This window comes from Mus pahari, chromosome 7 (genome assembly GCF_900095145.1).
Source record: "Mus pahari chromosome 7, PAHARI_EIJ_v1.1, whole genome shotgun sequence".
Taxonomy (NCBI): Eukaryota; Metazoa; Chordata; class Mammalia; order Rodentia; family Muridae; genus Mus; species Mus pahari.
The window spans coordinates 42843942-42859579 of NC_034596.1; positions in this window are offsets into that span (position 1 = coordinate 42843942).

Consider the following 15638-nt stretch of genomic DNA (forward strand, 5'->3'; position numbering starts at 1 on the left):
AGGCCACACCTCCAGATGGTGCCACTCCCTGGTCCAAGAATATACAAACCATTACAGATGTCTAGCAGTGTATCGATAACTGTAACAAGCCTCAGAGCTATTTGGGAATCTTGTTCAAATGCTGATTCTGATGGAAGGCCTAAATGGTGGTTAGAGACTGCACTCTTGTGCAGTTACTTCATCTGTGGTGAGATGGAGCGGCGAGGCTTCAGACTCGCTCTTCTCAAGCTTTGGTCCCTAGATCTGTGGCATCCACACCATGCTTGTGATTTGACTACAGAGCCCAGGCATTTTTTTTTTTAAAGAAGAACTTCAAGGTGATTCCAGTGTGTATCAAAGTAAGACCTGCTGCTGAATGATCTTCCAGCGTCTAGCTCTGTGGTAGGTTGTGAGTGAAAAGATATAGCCCACCGCGATCCACAGAGGGGATCCAAGTATTGGCAGGATACTTGTGGAAGTAAGAGATGAGACTACAAGAATTCCTCCCCCCCTCAGAAGTACAACCAGATGTATATGGCCAACAGCGAGGTACCCCCAAATGGTGATGTGTCTGGGAGTATGAAATGCCAGTCAGAATCTGGGATGATGATACAGGCTGATGCCCCACCAAAACCTGGTGGTCATGGTTTCTTCTTCTAATATCTTTTCTTATCAAAATACATATACTTTCCCTGTCTTTGCACACAGCAGAGCAGTTGGGGGAAAGTTTTAGGATGAGGTTACTTGTGTTAGAATTCTGGCTTATTTGACTGTATAATAAGGCATTTTAGACTGTATTGGTTTCAATTTCCTTGTCATGTAAAATGAGACAAATCTATTCATTGTAATTACCTGTAGATTGTTTGGATAGGAAAGAGGTAATGGGTGTACCATGTTGAGAGCATTGCTGGAGCCCCAGAAATATCCCTCAAATAAAGCTGCCACTGTCCTTGTTTCGTGTCTTCATTTCTTCAGTTGCATCCACTAATCACTGCCACGAGTCTGAAATCCAGTCCCAATGTCTGACACTCATTGCTACGGTGAGTTACCATCATGGTTAATGGACCAACCTAGCCCTGGTCGACCCTATGTATTTGCTATTTAGAAATGGATGCCCCCTCCTAGTCCCTAGCACTTTATTAAAGTATGTGTGATACTGCACCACCTGCAGGACACTCTGAGGCTAGTGACAGCAATGTGCCCATCAGGTACTACATTTCTTTAGCTTCCCTTTAACTAGTTGATGTTTTGCATCTAAGTGTGCATTTTTTACACCTATTTTTATGTGAATCTACAAAGTTTTGACTTAGCATACACATTATGGAAGTGGGAAACTTTTGGCCTAACATTGTCCATATATATATATATATTTTTTTTTTTTCTTGATTGCTGAGATTAATGGTGTTCACCATGCCTGGTCTGACATATTTTTTTTAATTAAAAGAATTAAAATTTATTTTCATTTTATGTATTATGGCTGTTTTATCTGCATGCCTGTCTAATGCCCATAGAGACCAGAAGAAAGCACTGGATTCCCTGAAACTGAAGTTACAGATAGTTAAAGATGGCCATGTTGATGCTGGGAATTGGATCTCCGTCCTCTGGAAGAGCAGTTAGTGCTCTTAATCACTGAGCGATGTCTCGCGCCCCTAACACAGTCATCTAACAAAGAGCCTTCTCTGGAATCACTCAATAAAGAGAAGAGCAATTACTTTGTTAGTATTTTTTTATTTTACATTTATTTATTTGTTGGTGTGTGTGTGTGTGTGTGTGTGTGTGTGTACTTTCACATTTATGTTCTTCATATTGAATTGTCTTTTGGTATCATTAAATACAGGAGTGTTTATTGCATATTTTCTGGGATGTTCTTGTGACTCTTAGCAAAGAAGTTCTTTTAGACTCTTAGAAAGAAGTTCAGAACTGTTGTAGGCTGCACCCTCATCTTCTCAGGGTTTCTCTCAACATGAACTGCTAGAAACTTCTTGGCTTGATGTGAGGTAGCACCAGAATTCACCTAATTGTGACCATAAATACAGACGCTGCTAGAGTGTCATGTTCATCTAGATGACTTACAGTATCGTAAAAATAGAAGCACAAATGTAAAGTTCTTGAAGATTTTGGGAAATCTGGGGACTTTCAGAGATACTGTGACTCCAAATGAAGGCAAACTGATCAAGAAACCAAACCTCCATCTCACTAGCATCAATTGGATTTCACTGCTGTGGCCTCTGAGGCACAGAGAGGTTAATGAACATGTTCAGTGCCAGGCAGGCAGTGAGAAAGATAAACCAGCATTGCATCCCAGGTCCATGTGCTGACTTAGCCTCCCTGCTTGGAGTATCTGAACACTCCAGAGTCCTGGCAAAACTGCTTGTGAGAGAGCATGGTGATCACTGGGCATTGAGGGTTCCTTCCTGATTGCCCTTTAAGTGGCTCAAGGAGACTTGAAGAAAAGGCTGAAATCATAAGCTGAATTATAAAGTGTCTGGATTTTTTTTCTTTTTTGAGGGGATAAAGTCTCCATTTTAATGAGACTTACTAGTATCATATACATTTTTTTTTTTTTTTTTGTGAATCATTCTCAAAAGCTTTGGGAGCTTATAGAGACATGAGGCACCACTCCTGAAGTCAACAGCAATTCATATCTTGGGCGAGAGTTGCTGTATCTGGCTTAAAGTCTAGCAGTATTTATTCATTTATTAATGAACTCATCATGTAGTGTTGCTGACCACCATCCTAGTCTATTTCTTCAGATCCAGATTCTCTCCACAGACCTATGTCCTCTTTCCTTAGGGTCCAAGTGCATCTTTCCTTCTGTAGCTAGAGGGTACAGCTTTACGGTAGGGAGGAGGAGAGCCCTTGGATGATCCTGGCATCACGGGCTCCTAGTGCATGACCATCTTTTGCAGCAAAAAACATCAAGACCTTGACAAATAATCCACTTACCACCTCTAACCCACTTTCTTCATCACAATGAGAGCACCAATCAACTTACAGCCCTGTTGTGAGGTATTCCATGACGTCAGAACAAAGGAGAACAGTCAGATGCTTTGACAGGGTGTCAGAGACCAGGCAACTAGCCCCGTTCAAGGCCCAGTATTTCTTCCCTATGAAACCTTAAGATCCAGTCCTTCTTCACCGAAGCTTCTCTTAGCATCGTCTTCTAAACACTCAACAGGATGGCCCATTAAGCTCTGCTCACAGTGTTCTAAGGCTCCTAGAGTCCCCAAATCCAACCTCTTTCACAACATCCTGCAAAACAATTCCAAAGGCTAAAGAACCCCATGGTCAAGATTTAATCATAGGAACAACCGTCCTTCTTACATTATTTTAAATATTGGTTCCTTGTCTCGTTGTTTACACCTAATAAAGGTAACTTAAGAAAGGAAGATTTTGTTTTGTCTGAAATCTCCAGAGACTAGTAGGAGGCAGCTGATCACACTCTTGAGAGAGACAAATGTGCTTAGCTTACTGTTTTCTTTTAATTCAGCCCAAGGCGGAGTTCCTGGAATGTTACCACCCACATTTAGGATGGCTCTGCAAAACTCCATTCATCTAATCTAGATAATCCCTCACAGAGTTGTATATTTGGTAATTCTAGATCCTGTCAAACTGACAGTATTAACTCCACAGTGTCCAAATATTGTATTCACAAGAGATCAAGTATCTAACAGTTAGAAAGGAGTCCTACCAAAGAAAGCAAGAAAAAGAGCCTGCTGAGTTCCCCAGCATCTCAGAGCTGGTACCATGGCCCCAATACAAAACAGCAACAAAAGCCCACTAAGTGGAGAATGTAGGTAACATTTTTCACCTCAAAATACATTCTGTCCTAGCAGAAGGACAGCAAAGCATAGGAAGATTTAGCATAGTTTTCCATTTTCTGTGATCTAGCGTTGTGTAGCTCATGGCTTACCCCATCTCACTAACTCCCAAACACACAGTGCTACTATTGTGTGTTTTTTCACTAGTAATGGTAGTTGTAATTTGAGTGAGATCTTCTTTGTAGTCTCAGGCATATGTGGTACTGTTGGCCTTGCTGGAGGAAGTGTGTCACTGGTTTTCAAAGTAAGAAAAGGAAAGAAAGAAAGAAAGAAAGAAAGAAAGAAAGAAAGAAAGAAAGAAAGAAAGAAAGAAAGAAAGAAAGAAAGAAACTTGCATAATGGTTGAAAGTTAAAATCATGTTTCTGCTTTCGGAGCTCTAACCTGCTTCAATCAAGTCACACTGAGCCACTGTGCCGATCTTTATTTCACTATACTTATTTCTACAGCTATGCAATCTTACCAAAGTGTGATTTTGAAATGTCATCCTACTCTATTAGACGGTGCATTCACTAATAACAAGAAACACAAGCAACGGAGAAATGCAAGAAATTATATCATTTTCAGGTAAATTGTAGTCTGAGTGTGAGATGTCCCCAGTGCTCTCATTTGTTTGAGTCCTTGGTCCACAGCAATTCAGTGCTTGGCATGTTTTAGAACCTTTAGGATGCAGAAAGCTGCTGGGGGAAGTCGGGCACTGGAGGAGGGCTTTGAGGGGAATAGTCAGGTCCCGGTTACCGCTCAATCTCTGCTTTCTGACTACACATGCAATGGCTTGGTGTCTAACGCTCTGTCAAAGAATCTGGCTCACTCCTTCCCTGTTCTGAGGTCATAGAATATCTCAGAACAAGGGGTGGAATATAAGGGTAATGAGTAAAGAGAATGCAGTGCTAATGTGGTTGGTGGAGGCAGACAGGACAGTACTGAGGGTGTGGCATGGTTACTGCTTGCTTTTCTCATCCAGGTCCACAGTGAACAAAAAGCAGAGCAGAAATTACTTCCTTCTGTGCACCAAGACAATAGGAAAAGAATCTGGAGGCTCCATATTGTTCAAGGCAAATTCATTTGAAAGAATTTGCTTAGACTTGAATTCTGCTGAAAGGTCCCTTGTTTGAAAGCAACTGCCCAGAGAAGTTTGTCTTAGGGATCAGCCTCAAAGAAACACAGAGGCTGAAGAGGCAGCTGTAGGCAAGTGTGTGAACCTCTATTCTAAGCTGTCAGCAGAATTTTGCTGCATTGCCTATGTATTTCAGGTTTTGCAGGCATGCATGGTGTGGAACTGTGAGGATACCAGAGTTTTCTACTTGATGCCACACAATGTGTAGCACGATGGGAGAGAATCCCTACAGGAAGGCTCTGAGAGACTTGGGTTTCAAGGTGTGGGGATGAAACCAACTCTGTCCCGGACACCCCAGGATGTTGAGGTTAGAACAACCTTGGACTTCTACTGTGAAAACGCTGCAGGCCTAGAGGACAGGGACCCAAGAGAGAACTAGCCCAGAAGATTCCATCATAAGCCCCAGTTCTGGACACAGAGCTGCAGGGTTTAGTGTTATCCCTAGTGGGTTTTAGTGCTGTTTTGGGCTGATTATTCTTTCCTGTGCCACTGCTTCCTCTCATTGAAGTGTAAATGTTTGTTTTGTGGCAGGCATTGTTTATTATAAACATGTAGCCGAGGTCACATTAAGGAATTGCCTTGAGTCTCAGAAGATACTTCGGACCTTGGAATAATGTTGACACTGTGGAAGACCATGGGACTTTGAAATGGAATGCATTTACACCATAAAATGGCCTTGAGCCCATGATGACAAAATGGGGTTAGGAAGTCTATGGTTTCAAAGCGATAAATTGGGGTGTCCAGTTGACAAGGGATAAGCTTGTGATGGCTAACATGGTTGTCAGTTTGACAGGGTGTGGGGAAACCTGGGCAGACGAGCCTCTGTGGGTGAGGTTTCTAGATCAGGTTAATTGGCTGTGAAGAGCCACTCGAAATCTGAGCAGTGCTACTCTATGGTTTGCAAAGCTGGCTGAGCCAAAGGGGAAGTAGAAAGCACACTGAACAGAAGCGTTCATCTACCTGTCCCCTGACTAGAGATGCCCTGTGACCGCCTTGCTCCTGTTCTTTCCATCATACATCTTTTCTGCCGTGGTGGACTGTACTCTTGAACTGTGGACCACAATAAACACTCCCCTCATTTTTTTTCATTTTGGTCATTAAAAAAAAACAAAAAACAAAAAACAAGTAAGGAATACAACCATTGTGCTGCTGTTCTTTGAGGGTCTCTTTAAAACATGGCTATAATAAACTTGGCCTAATTCACTCCTTACAAAGAAGATTCCACCTCTGAAGCCCCATAGGAAACTATTCCCCACCCCCTGCAGCCAACGCCTGCAGTGCAGAGTGTATTAGCTGCTCTGCTGGCCTTATTGAGTTGAACAGATTATTGGCATCTTTTACTTCTAACCTGAATCATTATTGCCTTGTGACTTGGTGATGTTTTTATTACTCTATTTGACAAATTCAATAAAACTATGAATCAGGCAGTGCTGATATCTTCTGAATGACATTTTCAGCAAATGTTCCAAAGAGTGTGGATCGAACAGCAGCATCCTCTGAGCTAATGAAATACTAGAGCCTGTATTATTCTAAGTCCACTGCCTTAAGCCTCAAGGAATAATCAAATGTCTGTGTACTGGAGAAAACAGAAAGAGAAAGTGAGGGTTATATGCTCTTTGGGCATTTTGGATTTGATTTGACTGCAATGAGATTTCATAGCCTACTGAATAACAGAAGGCCCTTTATATAAATAACTTTCCCAGTTGAATTTGATGATGCTTCGGTTGTTTCTACAAAGTGTGACTTTGATCAAAGTCCTCCAAAGAAACGTGATCACATCCACAAGACAATCTACAAGTTCTAGCAGACTCATGTGAATATGGAAGGAGTTAGCCAAAAAAGTTTAAAAATCAAAATGACAAAGAAAATTATTTGAAAAATGGGCTTTGCTATGGGCTAAATTGTGTTACAGTCTCACCTACTTTAGATGTTGAAATCTAGCCCTATTGTGTGAAAAGTGACCTTTACTGGAGCTAAGGTCTTAACAGAAGTAATTTGTCTAAAATGAGGCTATGACAGTGTGCTCCAACCCAACAAAACAGGGCCCTCATAAAAAAGGGGGGGGGATTTGGAGAAGAAAGATGAAGACAAAGAAGGCTACATAAGACTATGGGGAAGTCAAGGGGAGGGACTACAGGAAGTCTACATGAGGTTATGGAGAAGCCAAGGGAGACCTAAGTAGGTGCTTACCTCACGACCTCAGAAAGAGCCAGTTAAACTCTGATTGATACTTGGCTTCTGGAACTGTGGTGCTCTGTGACAATAGTTCTGGCCAACCAATACAGCAAACAAGTTCAGTCTTAGTAGTGATGTGCCACAGTCATTGAATATTGTGGCTTGGAGTATTTAGTCAGTGATAGTGTGAAATCACCAAAGTCATTTGCAACTGAGATTTGAGAGCATAAAAGCAAACAGTTCACAAACACAATGTGCTCAGTCACACTGATGTCGCTAGAAATATTACCAACAAGAGTAAGAATTACATAAAGGTTTTTTGTTTACTATTAAAATATCATAAAGCCATGGTATTTTAAAATTTAACCTTTAGTAACTCATCTTCATTTTTCTACAAAATAATAGGACAGTCTTTACCATAGTATATGTTTGTGATATATAATGAGTTAACATATACACAGATTTAGTTGAATTCTTTTTTTTTTAAAGGTTTATTTATTTTATATAAGTACACTGTAGCTGTCATCAGACATACCAGAAGAGGGCATCAGATCGCATTACAGATGGTTGTGAGCCAGCAATGTTGCTGGGAATTGAACTCAGGACCTCTGGAAGAGCAGCCAGTGAGTTGCTGAGCCACCTCTTCAGCCCTTAGTCGCATTCTTAATCATGTCTAATTGACAAGGTGTGTAATTACAAATTTTGAGGATCATGTTAATGTGGCTTAGAGTTTTCTAAATTTGAGAATTTCAAGTTCTTCAAACACTGGGCATGAGAGGGAAGTTTATCATGGAAGTTCTAATAGTATAGACAAATTTATGAATTATTTGACTCATTCTTCTATCTTCATAGAAGATATTAAATACTAATGTAAAAACTAATACATATTTAAATACTAATGTATCTTGATGGGCTTCAGATTTTAAAGAAAGATTCTGAGATGACTTAAATCATTCTCTTGATAGAAAAGAAATTTTGTTAGCCTTTTCTTTATTATTTGTTTTCTATTCAATACTATTGGCAAAATTCTCATAATTATAAAAAAATCAATCAGAGTCTTAAAAAGCTAAAATTGAGGACCTTACCAACCACAATGTGGAAGTTTTGGGGTTCCCTATACAATGCTGCTCAGTGAGGTCAAAGCATCGGTGAGCACCACTGAGCAAAGTGAGAACTTCATATGGACATGCACTTTGCAAGAAAATACAAATATCTTTTAAAACATGTTTTAAATGTCCCATGAATAGCTCAAGTTAGAATAAAGATTCTATCTCCTCATGTCTTCCTGCGATGAAGCCTAGGTATCTCTATTAGTGTCACTCTTGGAAATTAATCATGATGGTTAATTTTCACTGACCAGTCCCCACATCTGTCTCTTTCCCATTTTGTTCCTAGTGTTCTGTAGATTGCTCAAGTATCCAATAATTACTCTTAGAGAAAAGGTATGGATGCAGAAATAACAAAAGAAGTAGGACCAAGTCCTGAGGCCTTAATCAGTAAGAGATTCATGAATGAGGTTGGTATATGCCTGGAAAGGGACAGCCCTGTAGAAGAGATGGTAATTATACTAAAGGTTTTGGGACCCTTTGACATGGCATTCCATTTAGCATATATACACTGAATGCCTTCTAAGTTAAGAGTGTAAGGGGCTATTCTGCATGCTTCAGGGATTAAGAAATTAAAGTGGTATGTCTATGAAACTCAAGGTGTCTTCAAATGACTACAACAGAAAAATAAAACTTCTATTTAAGCAGCTGGTAAATGACCTGGAAATACAATGAGCCAATCATATTTATAGGAGGAGTTATACAAGACTCGAAAGAGAAGTGAGTATGTATATGTGCATGTGTGTGCTGGGGGGTTGAGCACAGGGAATGATTAAGGACTTCGAAACAGATGTTAAATGAAAAGCAATTTAGGAAAACTGAGAAATGATGATTACTTGTATGGAATATGGGGGAATATATTTGGAGAAAGGTAGCAGTCAAATTTAGCTGGATCGAGACTGATGCTGAAAACAGAGCAGACCAAACATGCAGCAGAAGGAATGGCATGGCAGCGTGTTTGACCGAACTGTGAATCCCAACATTGTGCTGTGCACTGGAAAACCTGTTTCTAGTTGTGGTGTGGCTCAGCCCTTGCACACACCTTTAATGGAGAGGTTGCTGTTTATAGTAAACAGGATTAAAAAATAAAGTCAATTGTAGGTCAAGAGGTGCAGCAGGAAGCCAGTTGGCAGGAAGTGAACATAGGAAAAAAACCAAAGAAGATGAGAGGAAGTCAGGAGGATGGAGAGAGAGATGCATGGGGAGTAGGGACATTCAGTTAGAGGGACATGGGNAGTAGGGACATTCAGTTAGAGGGACATGGGNAGTAGGGACATTCAGTTAGAGGGACATGGGNAGTAGGGACATTCAGTTAGAGGGACATGGGNAGTAGGGACATTCAGTTAGAGGGACATGGGAAGTAGGGACATTCAGTTAGAGGGACATGGGGAGTAGGGACATTCAGTTAGAGGGACATGGGAAGTAGGGACAGTTTGAGGGGTTTGTGAGACAACCTAGAGAATGGAACTTCCTTTGGGAAAGTTTCTGAGGATGAAGGTCAGCTGGGTGCTTTCTCTGCTTCTCTGAGTGAGCAAGCATTCATGCCAGCATCAGGCTCCTGTGTCTTTATTGGTAAAAATCAAATGTTTGTGGTTTTGTTAAAAAGCAATGCCATGGTGCTTCAGAGCTCTGAGCAGGAAGATGGCAGGATTGGTGGATGGAGAGTGGCCCTGTGGTAAATTGCCAAAACCTGTTCCTAGGGGTAGAGACAAGTTAGGAATCAAGGTTCTTCAAATGCTAGCGCTGTAACATGAATTAAGTTAAATCACCTCCGAATCTATATTTTTTATAAAGCGAACAACATTTGTATACATAAACACTCCTAAGTAAAGCAAATGGTCTGAATGTTTATAATGTTGGCCTTGTCACAAAAGGTAAGATCCATTCTGTTCAGTGTATTTCGTGTAATAAAAGTTTTGGGAAATAAAAGGAGGAATCCATTGAGGTTAGCAGTTAGTACAGACTATATGAGAGAAGAAGGATGTGATGAGACCATTTGCAAGGGTTTGTAAGGATTTAAAACTAAGTGTATTCTCCTTTCTGGGTGAGGAGAAAGAGAAAAGGATTCTGGATTTGAAGGTGGTGTCCGATAGATATTACAAGGGGACTGGAAGAGCAACAATAACCTGAGAAGTGTGTATTTGTGACCTGAAACAAGAAAGAATAAATTGCTATAATGCAGTGGCTGAGCTCAGTGCTGGGAGAGGGGTTGTCTCTTTTCCAGGGAGTCATAGAAATATTTAACTGGCTCTGCTGTGATGGGTATGCATCACTAGATACAGTCAATCTCCAACAGCGCCACCGTGTGGTCGAAGCGAGCAATGTCAGTTACAAGTCCTTAGGACTTCAGTTCACTCTGCTCTGCTTTAAAAGGGGAGACTTCTTTCAGAGTATGGAGTGCCTTTAGCGTTTGGAGTCAAAGCTAAGTTTGTGTGGAGGAAACTTAAAGAAGTCTGACAGAGAAACAATATAAAAAATTGAGATTGGTGATGTAGCTTAGGGATGGTATGCTTTGTTTAAAAATTATTCAGGGCCCTGGGTTAGAGCTACAAGACTGCTTACCAAGGAGTATGCATGGAGGGACCCATGGCTTCAGCTGCATATGCAGCAGAGGATGGCCTAGTTAGTCATCAATGGGAGGAGAGTCCCCTGGCCCTGTGAAGGTTCCATATCTCACAATAGGGGAATGCGAGAGCTGTGAGGCAGGAGTGGGTGACACGGGGCAGGGGGAAGGGGAATGATCTAGGAGATTTCTGGGCGGGGGGGGACGACCGGGAAAGGGATAACATTTGAAATGTAAATAAAGAAAATATCCAATAAAAAAGAAAAAACAAACAAACAAAAATACAAACAATAACAAATGCTTTTCAGCTTTGCATCCACAAGAGTGAGGCACAGGGATTTTTGCCAGTTACACCTGTCGTCTGAGACCCAGCCTCAAAAAAACAAAACACAAACCAAACAAACATGACAAAACAAAAGAATCTTAAGGACCTCAAACTTGAAGTGTGTAGAGTAATTTTAAGTGGCAGCAAGGATAAAATAACTCGGACCAAAGGACAGCATTTACAATTTCCAAGGATCAGCTTTCGTTTCTTTTCCAAGACTCTCATTCTGTAAGGCCTTGTTAGCTTTACTTCTCATTCATCAGGAATGAAGTGGAATGATCGAATTTTCACTTTATATTCAACTCCAGTTCAATGACTTGGAGGAGGAAGCGCCTCCCTCCTCCCTCATGCTGCTTTGTCCACACCCTTCAGCATCTCTGCACTCACTCTTGGAGCTTTTGTGAATGAGGAAGGAAACCACAGGGAGTGGTGAGGAAAACACAGGTTGTAAGCTTCGGACAGAACTATGAACAGAATTGCATGTGTTCTGGCCACTTGTCATTAGCATTAGGCAAAAGTACAGATTTTTTTTTTTTTTTTTGTGTGATGTCAATGGAAGACATTCTTTTTTTTTAAAAAAAAATTAGATATTTTCCTTACTTACATTTCAAATGTTATTCCCTTTCCTAGTTTCCCCTCTTAAAATCCCCTATTCCCTCCCCCTTCCCCTGCTCCCCAACCCACCCACTCCTGCTTCCTGGCCCTGGCATTCCCCTATACTGGGGCATAGAACCTTCACAGGACCAAGAGCCTCTCTTCCCATTGATGACCAACTAGAGCAGACCATGCTCTGCTACATAGACAGCTAGAGCCACAAGTTCCACCATGTGTTTTCTTTGATTGATGGTTTAGTCCCAGGGAGCTCTGGGGGTACTGGTTAGTTCATATTGTTGTTCTTCCTATGGGGCTGCAAACCCCTTCAGATCCTTGGGTACTTTCTCTAGTTCCTTCACTGGGAACCCTGTGTTCCATCCAATGGATGGCTGTGAGCATCCACTTCTGTATTAGTCGGGCACTGGCAGAGCCTATCAGGAGACAGCTATATCAGGATCCTGTCAGCAAAATCTTGTCATTGGCAATAGTGTCTGGGTTTGGTGGTTGTTTATGGGATGGACCCCCAGGTAGGGCAGTCTCTGGATGGTCATTCCTTCAGTCTCTGCTTCATACTTTGTCACTGTAACTCCTTCCATGGGCATTTTGTTCCCTCTTCTAAGAAGGATCGAAATAGCCACACCTTGGTCTTCCTTCTTCTTGAGTTTCATGTGTTTTGCAAATTGTATCTTGGGTATTCTGAGTTTCTGAGCTAATATCCACTTATCAGTAAAAACTCCAGACTTTAACCAGGGTTTTAGCTAAATACCCCGTGAGTCTTATCAGTGAAGAGGGAGTGACAAATCCAATTTAAGACAGTTATTTTTTCCTTGTGAACTAAGTTTTCATTCACCCTTGGTTTAGTACTTATATCATTGTTGGAAAGTAAGCCCAAATCTTGAATTTGAAATGCTCTCTGCTGGGTGTTTTGGTCAATATTTTGTAATAGGAGGCATTGTCTGGCAATCCTGGAATTCCTGTGGCAGATCAAGCCATACAGAACTTTCTAAACATTCTGGGATGTCGCAGAACCCTCCTCATGGGGTATGATGCAGGAGCTGCAATGAGCTCCACTGAGAGTGAATGAGAGATGCTGAACTGGGACCCTCCCCAGAGCTGCTGAGTCAGAATCTTCATTAGACAGAGACTCGGCACACTTGTGCACTGAGCTCTTTCTACTCTGAGATGGTTTGGAAATTAGAAAGTGTGTCTTTTATGTCCTGCTATTTTAATGTGGTTTCCAGAGTCATCCTTCATCTTTCTTCCCAGAGCCTTTCAGTCAGCCCACCTACTGGTTCCTTCTATCATCGAGCTGTGGCAGCTGCTTCCTTGTGATAATCTAATCTCCTCTACCGACCGACTTTGCCAGACTGAGGGCTGGCCTACAGCTCTCCTTGGCCACATTGTGCAGGCGGGGTAGCAGCTCTCCAATCAGAGCCTATTGAATCCATCAGCCATAGTTCTCTCAGAGCCTCTTGAAGGAACAAGGAAAGTATGCTCAGAACAGTATGTGTCTCTGTGTCATTTGAAAAGTGGAGGGCAGGATGACTTGAAGCCAGATCGATAGCTTTCCTACTCTTGAGACTGTTCCGTGGCACTGGGGGTGTGTGGCCTGCTGTGTTCCTTAGGGAGTTGTGGATATGTTGGCTGTCAACTATCTCAATTTTGCTTGCCAGATTTCTCTTTCTGGACCTTGAGTTTCAGATAAAGCAGTTAGACCTCGGTTTTGCTGCCTTTACTCAGGAGCTAGACTGAGATGCTTGTCTTGTGTGTAACTTCACATCTGCTTCTGAACCTGTGCCTGGCTTGCAGAGGAATGGCCACTATGCATACCTTGTTCTTCAAATCCTACAAGCTAGCCACATAATGCTTTCCATTTCCATGGCTAGACAGCCTTAGTGTCCTTTAACCATTGCTTGAAATGTGTCTGCTAGGTCTCTCATTTTGTGACTCATTTCGATTTATCTTTAGCTTCTCAAAGGCAGCTCCCTGAACATTCTTCCCCATGTGGGCAGTGCAGGACTGAGCCAGTGGGTAGTTTCATTATTTCTGGAATTAAGTGAGTATCAATGTTGCTGTTCTGGGTAAGTAAGTTTATTCTTCTGGGGACACAGTTTGGGTTATGCTATCTGACAAGGTTAAGAAAAATCATAAGAAAATTAGGTTAAGATTGAGGAAGGCAGACAGGGTTTGGCCACCTGTGCCAGCTTCTGAGAGAGGTAGAGGTTCTCTGGTGTTGGCTCTTTTTAAAGATGTTTTTAAAACCAGAGGTTTTCTGAAGATCCACAAAGATTGCAATGTAACTTCTCTGAGTGTGAAGCTTGAGAGACAATTCAGTAACTATATAAGCTGATGTCAGGGCTCATTCCAACATCCTTTCCTTTTAAATGTATTTTCTGTTTTTGAAAAATATCTTTCTATTTTTTTAGTAGCTGTCTTAGTCAGGGTTTCTATTCCTGCACAAACATCATGACCAAGAAGCAAGTTGGGGAGGAAAGGGTTTATTCAGCTTACTCCTTTGCATGACCCCTTCAGTCCTGGACCATCAATTGCAACTGAGGTTGCACCTTCACCAATGGCCTTCCATGGCCTCAGCTGCTCTACATGACCCCTTCATGCCTTCAAAGCCAGTACCACCTGAGTAACTCTTACATATTACCAAGTCCCACTGAAGCACGAGGTACAACCTTGGCTATCTCTGGAACACAGCCTCTGTGCTCTCAGAAAACACTTCCCAGAAGATGTCACCTCAATGATGCTGGTCTCTTCTTAATCACCGCTAATTTCTTAGCTCCAGATAACCAGCATCAATAGTCCCAGTAATACAAAGGTTTCACTTTAGTAGTTCTGGTATCTTGTTAATCACAGCTGATTCTTCAGCCCCAGCTAACCAGAACCACAGGATCTTCAGAATCAAGGTAACAATGTCCCTGAAAAGAGTCTTTAATTTTCCCTCTGAAATTTCACAAGCCAGGCCTCCATCTTCTGCACTGTTCTCAAACATTATCTTCAGAGCTCCTACACAACATCTCACAGAGCTCTTAACACCGAATAGATATTCTGGCCCAAAGTTCCAAAGTCCTTCCACAGTCCTCCCCAAAACATGGTCAGGTTGTCACAGGAATACCCCACTCTGCTGGTACCAACTTCTGTATTAGTCAGGGTTCTCTAAAGTCACAGAACTTACGGATAGTCTCTATATAGTAAAGGAATTTATTGATGACTTACAGTCTGCAGTCCAAATCCCAACAATGGTTCAGTAGTAGCTGTGAATGAAAGTCCAAGGATCTAGCAGTTGCTGAGTCCCACACCGCAAGAAGGTGAAAGAGCAAGAGCCAGACTCCCTTCTTCCAATGTCCTTATATGGTCCCCAGCAGAAGGTGTAGCCCAAATTAAAGGTGTGTGCCACCACACCTTTAATCCCAGAAGACCTCGGACTCGGAGATCTCCCTGTCTTAATCTTCTGGATTCAATCACCACTGTGTCTCAAGATCTCCATACCAAGATCCAGATCAGAAACTTCTATCTCCCAGCCTCCAGATTAGGTTCACTGGTGAGCCTTCCAATTCTGGATTGTAGTTCATTTCAAATATAGTCAAGTTGACAACCAGGAATAGCCACTACAGTAGCCTTTCTCTTTTATGGACTGGGATAGATTGAGTGTCTCCTGGGACCAATCATGGTCTCTCTTTTAAGGGATGCACAGATAAAGAGATAGTTGGCTCCAGGACTTTGCAAAGGGAGGTAACCATGCAAAACACCCATTGTAAGGACAAAGACTCTGACTGTGAGCCTGGTGAGACAGCCCAGTGCTTGGTAAAGTGCCCTACTGTGTAAGCCTGGAAACCCAGGTTTTATGTTGGGGGCCCAGATGATGGTGGAAGGAGAGAACTGACTACTGACTCTTCTTCTGACCTTTCCCCAAGTGTCAGGGCACACATGCACACAAAGGAATGCTGAATG